This window comes from Triticum urartu, unplaced genomic scaffold, assembly GCF_003073215.2.
Source record: "Triticum urartu cultivar G1812 unplaced genomic scaffold, Tu2.1 TuUngrouped_contig_8639, whole genome shotgun sequence".
Taxonomy (NCBI): Eukaryota; Viridiplantae; Streptophyta; class Magnoliopsida; order Poales; family Poaceae; genus Triticum; species Triticum urartu.
The window spans coordinates 4,710-14,678 of record NW_024119609.1 but is presented as its reverse complement, the minus strand read 5'-3'; the positions used below and the strand labels follow the sequence as shown (position 1 = coordinate 14,678).

The 9,969-nt window shown below is 45.6% G+C and overlaps 1 long non-coding RNA gene across 1 annotated transcript; it reads left to right on the top strand.

Moving 5' to 3' along the window:
- The first annotated feature begins 2,385 nt into the window (after window positions 1–2,385).
- LOC125531973 lies at window positions 2,386–5,533 on the top strand. The gene is made up of 4 exons (XR_007293655.1): window positions 2,386–2,824; window positions 4,127–4,355; window positions 4,626–4,723; window positions 5,288–5,533. It is a non-coding gene; the product is annotated as an uncharacterized LOC125531973 (long non-coding RNA).
- The last annotated feature ends 4,436 nt before the right edge of the window (window positions 5,534–9,969 follow it).

Genomic DNA, 9,969 nt, shown 5'->3' with positions numbered 1-9,969 from the left:
ATGGTCTCTTCCTGGCATTAAATTCTCCTCTGTTTCTGCTGTCTGTACCAGGTAGCAGCAACCCTTCTGCTGCAGCCTTCTTCGCCGCCAAAAGGAAATGATACTCTACGAAATCCACTCCCATGCCCAAATCCAAGACCTGCAGGCCCGCTCCGATGAGCTGGGCCACCCCGAAGACATAATGCATGTGAAGCTTGTCTCTCTGGAGTCGGTGCGCATAGCTTGCGAGTCGTATGAACTCCTCTGCCCGCTGATCAAGGGGTTTGTGTTCTGGGCATGCCCGGAGCTGGAAAACCTCTCGGTCGTGGCACGCCTGTCGCTGGAAATCAAAATGCTCGAGCATGATGCGTTACCCCAGCTCAAGGTTCAGGAAGCCAAGCTGGAACAGGGCGCCCTGGAAGCCCTCCTACTCATGAAGAACTCAGCAATTATGCTCTTAGATCTGAGGAAGCGCTTTATGTTAGCCTTGGGCGTATTGCTTGCCGAGGACGATCTGGTCTTAGCCCAAGTCAAAAAGCTGAGCATAATGCTAAAGGATACTGCTGATCATGTACTCAAAGGTAATGGTAACATTGCCTGGCTTGAGGAGCGTGTCCTGTCGCTGGTCCAGCTGGTCACCGCTGTGTTGGAGACCCCGGTTCGTTTCTGTGATCTTGATGAGTACTGATGAGTAGACTTATCAGCCAGCTCGAGGCTGTTGTGATGAGTATTTCTTAGGGGCGTGGCAAACAGTTTAGAATCCAATGTTGCGATGGATTTCTTGGACCCTCCTTTATGTTTGGGTGTGTTATTAATGGATTGTAAATGATATGTATCTTGGGTAGTGTTTTCTCATTCTGTGCTAGTAGGGTACAACTTGCAATTACTTTCAGTTTTTTTTTGAGAAACATCCATTCTGTGTTTTATTGTACAGTCACATGGAGGTATTCGCTAAAAGAAATATATGCCAGAAGAATATAGTATGTTAAGAAAAGAAATCCCAAATAGAAGTCTTTTAAGAGGTTTCACTAAAAGACTACATACGGATGAATATAGACATACTTTTGAACGTGGATGGATTCATTCATTTTGCTCCGTATGTAGTTTTCTATAAATCTCTTAAAAGACATATTTAAGAACGGGGGGATCTGTGAGTGTCCATGATTAAAGCTTTGCAAATACCATAAACAAAACGTTACCTTGTACTTGAAGCTGAATTGAATTGAAATGTGATTAGCCCCCACCGTGCGCCATCATTCCATCCTCCATATCTCCATTTCCTCTTGTGGCGCCACAGTCCTCAACTAAACTAGGCTGCTCCACGTTGCCATCACCAGCCCCTTCTTTGCCTACCTCCCCCCCTCTCTTGACACGCAGATCTAGTTGCGTCGGTCGTCGCGCAACAATCCTAGCCACGACGAGCTCCACCACCGTGCGGTCCGGGAGCCGCGCCACAGTCCTCAACTAAACTAGGCTGCTCCACCTTGCCGTCACCAGCCCCTTCTCCGCCCACCTTCCCCTTCTTCTGACACGCAGATCTAGTTGAGGACTGCGGCAGATCTAGTTGCGCTGGTCGCCGCGCAACAACCCTAGGCACGACGAGCTCCACCATCGTGTGGTCCGGGAGCCACGCCGCAGCAGCGCACCCTCCAGCCACAGCCCTATGCGCAGACGTACATCGCCTCCCTCTGGCCCAGAACGCAATCTGACGCCGCAGTCCGCGCCCAGCGAGAGGCGGCAGCAAACCTCGCCTTCTCCGTGCGATGCTGCTGCTGCTGTAGGCGTCCCCACCCCCGTCCACTGCTCTCCCCCATCTGGTGTGCAACACCAACGTTTCCTCTCCTCTGACTCATTTTTTTGCAGCAGTGCTTTCTCAATGTGTCCTCTGACTCGGTTCTTATTGCAGCAGTGATTTTGTTGGCGAAGGTGTCTAGAGATTTGTTGGTGAAGCTGGCACACAGGCAAGTGATTTCTCCAGTATCTACTTAGCTTCGCTGTGTTCTCAGTTGCTGATGCTTTGCTGTATCAACTCTGGGTGGCTAGTGATGGAAGCATGCAAATGATATCTACTTCTCCCATCTCGCTTGGTCCATTGGAGTACACAAGTATGGTTGAGATTCTCCTCAAAGTGCAGCTTCACATCTTGAATGCATATGATGTTAGATTGTTACAAGTATTGGGACTGAGTGTTTTTCTACGCTATTAATACTAAACCTAGCTATCGTGCAAATGATTCAAATCATCCTGAAATGAGTACAACCGATTCTGCTATAGTCTAACAGAGGTTATTGGCTTTTGATATCAGAAAATTTCAAACTATATTGCAATTTTTGTTTACACATCCCATTGCCAATGATGCATTTATTACTATCTGTATCCCACAGCTCCTTTGTTCCCAGTTTTTAAATGTGTGCAGCGTGAAACCAATGTTGATGACCTCATGGAAAACACTAGGAGATTATATTTATTTATTTATTTTTGCAAAACTGCATATGCCTACTTTGATGTTGATATCAGAAAATTTCAAACTATATTGCAATTTTTGTTTGCACATCCCATTGCCAATGATGCATTTATTCCTATCTGTATCCCACAGCTCTGAACCCCATGCCGATAGCTGCCCGTTTCATTTATTTTGGCATATCCATGGTTTGTTGCTTAATTCTTAACACTATTTTGCCTAGCTTATTCACTTGTTTTGCCTAATTTATAATATATAATTATTTTTGTAGTGCATCGTTGGTTATGACTCCAGCTCGCGCGCCCTCCGTGGATCAGGCATCAACGGTCGCAGTTCTGAGGACGCCACCTCCTCTGGTGCTCTGCATCCATCTTCCCCACTAAGGTGAGCATTGCGCCGTCGTTCTTCCTTTGTCTCCCCCGCGACAACTCAACTATTTTTGCGCATAATTGGGAGTGGATTGGACCTGTTAATTCTTTTGCTCCGTCATTGTTTCGGTAGGCAGATGCATTTTTTGTACAAAAATAATCCAGAGGTGTGGTTTTGGTCCTCTGGAGGCTTACAGTTCTTCCGACGCTGGACTATTGCTTTCAGATTAGCTTGTTACTTTAGCTGGGAATCAGAGATTTTACGGAAGTAATGGTGTTACTTCAATTGTAATACTGTGGAAGCATTTATATAGCTTTTTGTGCTTTTTGCATGTGTTGTGTCTGAGCCGGTGATTGCGAACTGTTTGTATTAGTTTTCTAGCTAGGTAGCACAGCCAAGGCGTCTTTTATGCAAATAAACTGTGTTTATTGCTTCATGTGTTTGTTAGGCAATTTAGTGTCATTTTTGTTAGGCAACATTGTGCTCCTAAATAGGCAGTTTAGCCTTTCGTTACAAATCTGGGTGTGCCTCATGTACTGCATTAGCCAAAAAAACTGCATGGTTATGCAAATATGGAGCATGCTGCATTATCCCAGATTAAATTATGGCATGCTATTCCATATTGTTTCATGTTTTCACAATAAAACTAGAACTAAGAACTAGTTAGCATTATGAAATGATATTGATACACATTAGGCATTAGTATAATTTTTCATTAGGCAAAATTACTTTTATGTCAGGTTAAGAGACATTTATGCATTAGGCAATGATATTGGTATATTCCTTATTCCATAACATAGTTCTATGTTATGGAAAAAATACTATTCTGCATAAGAAAAACCAATTTCTCCATCATGGATAGTACTTCACATAATCAGGTGAATAATACAGTTTTGCCTAATATGGACCTAGCAATTTTTTAGACAATATTCTAATAACCACCTGACATCAAGTAGAGTATTTCAATCCTTCATTAAGCAATTATAAGCTCCAAAATACAGTTCCACCATTAAGCAACGAATCTGTATAGTGTTGCATCAGGAAATAGTTAGATTTAGCATTTTAAGTTACATTACCTAGTAACTTAGAAATATATTATCAAGCATCTTATAGTTAGCTTTAGCATTTTTTATATTCATTATTATTGCTTAATCAAGAATACTATTTTTCCTAATCTAGAACCTACTATTGTCTAACACTTAGCACTATTATTGCCTATAATATGAAAAAGTAGCATTCGTAACTTTGATTTGTGTTTCAATGGACCCAACACTCCGCCTCATCCTTCATGCTTGGCTCTTCGGTTTTGTGGCGCAGGTGTGCGTGGTGAGCTGGGCGCTAGTCATGGATGGGGATGTTGCTATCGCTAGGGGCCGCACCGTGGGGTCTCGTCTTTGGTATATCGAGCACCAGCTCCGATAGCTGCACGTTCCACAGGCTACAACAGCTCGGCATGATGTTGTGCGGCGCTTAGCTTCCCATCACAGCCTCCCTCCCTGAGCATCTCTATCCTTTGCACTTCTCTCTTCGAGCACTTCATACACCCGTAAGCCCTATTCCATCTCCATCTAACTACCTCATTGCAAGATGCAATAGCTAGCTAGCTCATTCATGAACTATACTTGCATATTCAGAATTTATAAACTGCTTACATTACGAAGATAATATTGCCTAATTGCCTGAAAAAAATACATTCCACTATAACATTACCATATTTGCTTCATTTGAGCTTCTGATTTCTAAGCATACATGGAAACACTCGGTTGTCCAATTTGTACTCTGATTTTGGCATAACTTGCTTTTATTTCACTTGCAGGCTTCACCTTGACCAAATTCCGTCCTTTGCAGCCCCCCTATCGCACACCTTGGAATGGTGCTTCTGCCTTTTACAGCCCCTAAGACTGCAGATTTTAGGTGAGTCCTCAGCTGGACCTACATGTTTATGCATGGGAGGGGGCAGTAGGGGAGGTGTTGATTTGTTGGCAGCAACAAGGCATTCTAACCAGGCCAGTTCCTCACTATTACTCATTAAGATTAGTATTGCTATTTTTTGACACTGCAGTCTATACTCTTAATTTAGTGTGATTGCTCAATTCAAACTGAAATTATATAACTGAAATACTCACTGGCTGCAATTTCTACATGGTGGAAAGTTTGTTATGATGTCTTTTTATTGCTTTATTAAATCAGTTGCATGGCAACATGTACTTTTTCCTGATAGGCTCAATTGCGTCACATTTGACATGGTTATATACTAGATTTTCAACCATTAGGGATGATCTTGTTTGTAAGGGTCATTTGTTAGGCAATTTAAATGCCACTTATTAGGCAATAATGTTATTTTAAAATGGCAAATTAGCCTTTTTGTTGTAAATCTGGAAGTAGCTCATTAAGATGGTCCCTTGCATGCAACATGTGCTTCTATATCTTGACATGTAGGCAACAAACTTATGACAAATGTTTTTTTTTAACATGCAGGATGCCAAGATGCAGACTATGTACAGTCGAACAGAGAAACAAGATATGTGCCATGTATAGAGAAGAATGTGCAAACCTATGTTTTTCCTAGGGACTAGATGTACATGTTGTGCTTTTTAAAAAAAAAACTGCGGATGCAAATTTGCTTTTGCTAAATGCATTGTCTTTTTTATGAACATATACATGCAGTACCTAAAAGCATTTTTCTGAGACAGATTTGCCTTTTGTTCCTATAATTCGTGCTCGTATCTGGGCCTGGGCTCGCAAGCCGCGAGGGCGGGAAAATTTCTTGCTGCAAGCGCCAACATACAGCCTTAAATAGCATCTTGCCAAAAAAAGAGAATACAATAATGGTATTCTTACCTAAAACGGCAAGGCCGTACCGTAAGACTATAATACGGCCGGCCGTAAGTTAGCCAAGTCCCTAATGCCCTTGTTTTCTGTTTCGCTCTTTATTCCATCCGCAAAAACTTCTCCAAGTTACTTATGCATTTCACTAGTGGCGTATTGACAATCTTAAACTGCATCCTGGTATATGAAACAGTTAATTGAAATGCTTTACAATCTGTTTGTACTTGTAGCATATGGAATTTAATCGTGGTACATCCAAAGGCTCGTGTATCTTATGTATCGAAAGACTTGTGTATCATATGCAATTTAATCATGGTATATGCAAAAATCGCGAGTGTTGATGACCGACACCTAAACGCACCCCGGTGATCGTCAACCGTGGAAATCGCTCTGGGACCCCAAAACGGTGAGTAATAGTCCACGAAACGGCCAGAATCGGCCAAAACTGTGATTGTTGCTGACCGACACGTAAGCGCACCTTAGGGTTCAACAACCATGAAAATCGTTTCAGGACCCCAAAACGATGAGTAATAGTCCACGAAACGGGTCAGAATTGGCCAAAACTGTGAATGTTGACGACGGACACGTAAACGCATCCCAGGGATCGTCAATCGTGGAAATCGCTCTGGGACCCCAGAACGGTAAGTAATAGTGCACGAAACGGACCAGAATCGACAAAAATTGCGAGTGTTGATGACCTACAGGTAAACGCACCCCGGGGTTCGTTAATCGTGGAAATCCCTCCCGGCCCCCAAAAAAGTGAGTAATAGTCCATGAAACGGGCCAGAATCGGCCAAAACTGCGAGTGTTGATGACCGACACCTAAGCACACCTTAGGGTTCAAAAACTATGGAAATCGTTTCGGGACACCAAAACGGTGAGTAACGGTCCACGAAACGGCTCAGAATTGGCCAAAACTGTGGGTGTTGACGACGGACACATAAACGCACCCCGGGGATCGCCAATCGTGGAAATCGCTCTGGGACCCCAAAACGGTGAGTAATAGTGCACGAAACAGACCAGAATAAAAAAACCGCTAGTGTGATGACCTACACATAAACGCATCCCGGGGTTCGTTAATCGTGGAAATTACTCCGGGACCCCAAAACAGTGAGTAATAGTCCAAGAATCGGGCCAGAATCGGCTAAAACTATGATTGTTGCTGGCCGACACGTAAGCGCACCTTGGGGTTCAACAACCATGGAAATCGTTTCGGGACCCAAAAACAGTGAGTAATAGTCCACAAACAGCTCAGAATTGGCCAAAACTGTGAGTGTTGACGACGGTCACGTAAACGCATCCCAGGGATCGTCAATCGTGGAAATCGCTCTGGGACCCCAGAACGGTAAGTAATAGTGCACGAAACGGACCAGAATCGACAAAAACTACAAGTGTTGATGACCGACAGGTAAACGCACCCCGGGGTTCGTTAATCGTGGAAATCCCTCCGGGACCCCCAAAAAGTGAGTAATAATCCATTAAACGGACCAGAATCTACAAAAATTGCGAGTGTTGATGACCGACAGGTAAACGCACCCCGGGGTTCGTTAATCGTGGAAATCCCTCTCGGCCCCCCAAAAAGTGAGTAATAGTCCACGAAACGGGCCAGAATCGGCCAAAACTGCGAGTGTTGATGACCGACACCTAAGCACACCTTAGGGTTCAAAAACTATGGAAATCGTTTCGGGACACCAAAACGGTGAGTAACAGTCCACGAACGGCTCAGAATTGGCCAAAACTGTGGGTGTTGACGACGGACACGTAAACACACCCCGGGGATCGTCAATCGTGGAAATCGCTCTGGGACCCCAAAACGGTGAGTAATAGTGCACGAAACGGACCAGAATCGAAAAAACCGCTAGTGTTGATGACCTACACGTAAATGCACCCCGGGGTTCGTTAATCGTGGAAATCACTCCGGGACCCCAAAACAGTGAGTCCAAGAATCGGGCCAGAATCGGCCAAAACTGTGATTGTTGCTGACCGACACGTAAGCGCACCTTGGGGTTCAACAACTATGGAAATCGCTTTGGGACCCCAAAACGGTGAGTAATAGTCCACAAAACGGACCAGAATCGGCCAAAATTGTGAGTGTTGATGACCGACACGTAAATGCACCCCGGTGATCGTCAACCGTGGAAATCGCTCTGGACCCCCAAAAGGTGAGTAATAGTCCACGAAACGGACCAGAATCGGCCAAAACTGTGAGTGTTGGTGACCGACACGTAAACGCACCCCGGGGATCGTCAGCCGTGGAAATCGCTCCGAAACCCCAAAACAGTGATTAATAGTCCACGAAACGGGCCAGAATCGGCCAAAACTGTGATTGTTGCTGACCGACACGTAAGCGCACCTTGGGGTTCAACAACCATGGAAATCGTTTCGGGACCCCAAAACGGTGAGTAATAGTCCACGAAACGGGTCAGAATTGGCCAAAACTGTGAGTGTTGACGACGGACACGTAAACGCATCCCAGGGATCGTCAATCGTGGAAATCGCTCTGGGACCCCAGAACGGTAAGTAATAGTGCACGAAACGGACCAGAATCGACAAAAATTGCGAGTGTTGATGACCGACAGGTAAACGCACCCCGGGGTTCGTTAATCGTGGAAATCCCTCCCGACCCCCAAAAAAGTGAGTAATAGTCCACGAAACGGGCCAGAATCGGCCAAAACTGCGAGTGTTGATGACCGACACCTAAGCACACCTTAGGGTTCAAAAACTATGGAAATCGTTTCGGGACACCAAAACGGTGAGTAACAGTCCACGAAACGGCTCAGAATAGGCCAAAACTGTGGGTGTTGACGACGGACACGTAAACGCACCCCGGGGATCGTCAATCGTGGAAATCGCTCTGGGACCCCAAAACGGTGAGTAATAGTGCATGAAACGGACCAGAATTGGCCAAAACTGTGAGTGTTGATGACCTACACGTAAACGCACCCCGGGGTTTGTTAATCGTGGAAATCACTCCGGGACCCCAAAACAGTGAGTAATAGTCCAAGAATCGGGCCAGAATCGGCCCAAACTGTGATTGTTGCTGACCGACACGTAAGCGCACCTTGGGGTTCAACAACCATGGAAATCGCTTTGGGACCCCAAAACGGTGAGTAATAGCCCACGAAACGGACCAGAATCGGCCAAAATTGTGAGTGTTGATGACCGACACGTAAACGCACCCCGGTGATCGTCAACCGTGGAAATCGCTCTGGGACCCCAAAACGGTGAGTAATGGTCCACGAAACGGACCAGAATCGGCCAAACTTGTGAGTGTTGATGACCGACACGTAAACGCACCCTGGGGATCGCCAGCCGTGGAAATCGCTCCGAGACCCCAAAACAGTGAGTAAGTCCACAAAACGGGCCAGAATCGGCCAAAACTGTGATTGTTGCTGACCGACACGTAAGCGCACCTTGGGGTTCAACAACCATGGAAATCGTTTCGGTACCCCAAAACGGTGAGTAAGTCCACGAAACGGGTCAGAATTGGCCAAAACTGTGAGTGTTGACAACGGACACGTAAACGCATCCCAGGGATCGTCAATCGTGGAAATCGCTCTGGGACCCCAGAACGGTAAGTAATAGTGCACGAAACGGACCAGAATCGACAAAAATTGCGAGTGTTGATGACCAACAAGTAAACGCACCCCTGGGTTCGTTAATCATGGAAATCCCTCCCGCCCCCCAAAAAGTGAGTAATAGTCTACGAAACGGGCTAGAATCGGCCAAAACTGCGAGTGTTGATGACCGACACCTAAGCACACCTTAGGGTTCAAAATTTTTGGAAATCGTTTCGGGACACCAAAACGGTGAGTAACAGTCCATGAAACGGCTCAGAATTGGCCAAAACTGTGGGTGTTGACTACGGACACGTAAACGCACCCCGGGGATCGTCAATCGTGGAAATCGCTCAGGGACCCCAATATGGTGAGTAATAGTGCACGAAACGGACCAGAATCGAAAAAAACCGCTAGTGTTGATGACCTACACGTAAACGCACCCCGGGGTTCGTTAATCGTGGAAATCACTCCGGGACCCCAAAACAGTGAGTAATAGTCCAAGAATCGGGCCAGAATCGGCCAAAACTGTGATTGTTGCCGACCGACACGTAAGCGCACCTTGGGGTTCTTCAAAAACCATGGAAATCGTTTCGGGACCCCAAAACGGTGAGTAATAGTCCACGAAACAGGTCAGAATTGGCCAAAACAGTTAGTGTTGACGACGGACACGTAAACGCATCGGCACAACTCTCGTGTGATCGCGGCTGTGCGCGGCTAGGCCAAACTGAGTGAAGGCGGCCATTTTTGTATGACGGAAAGTTGAGTGAAAAT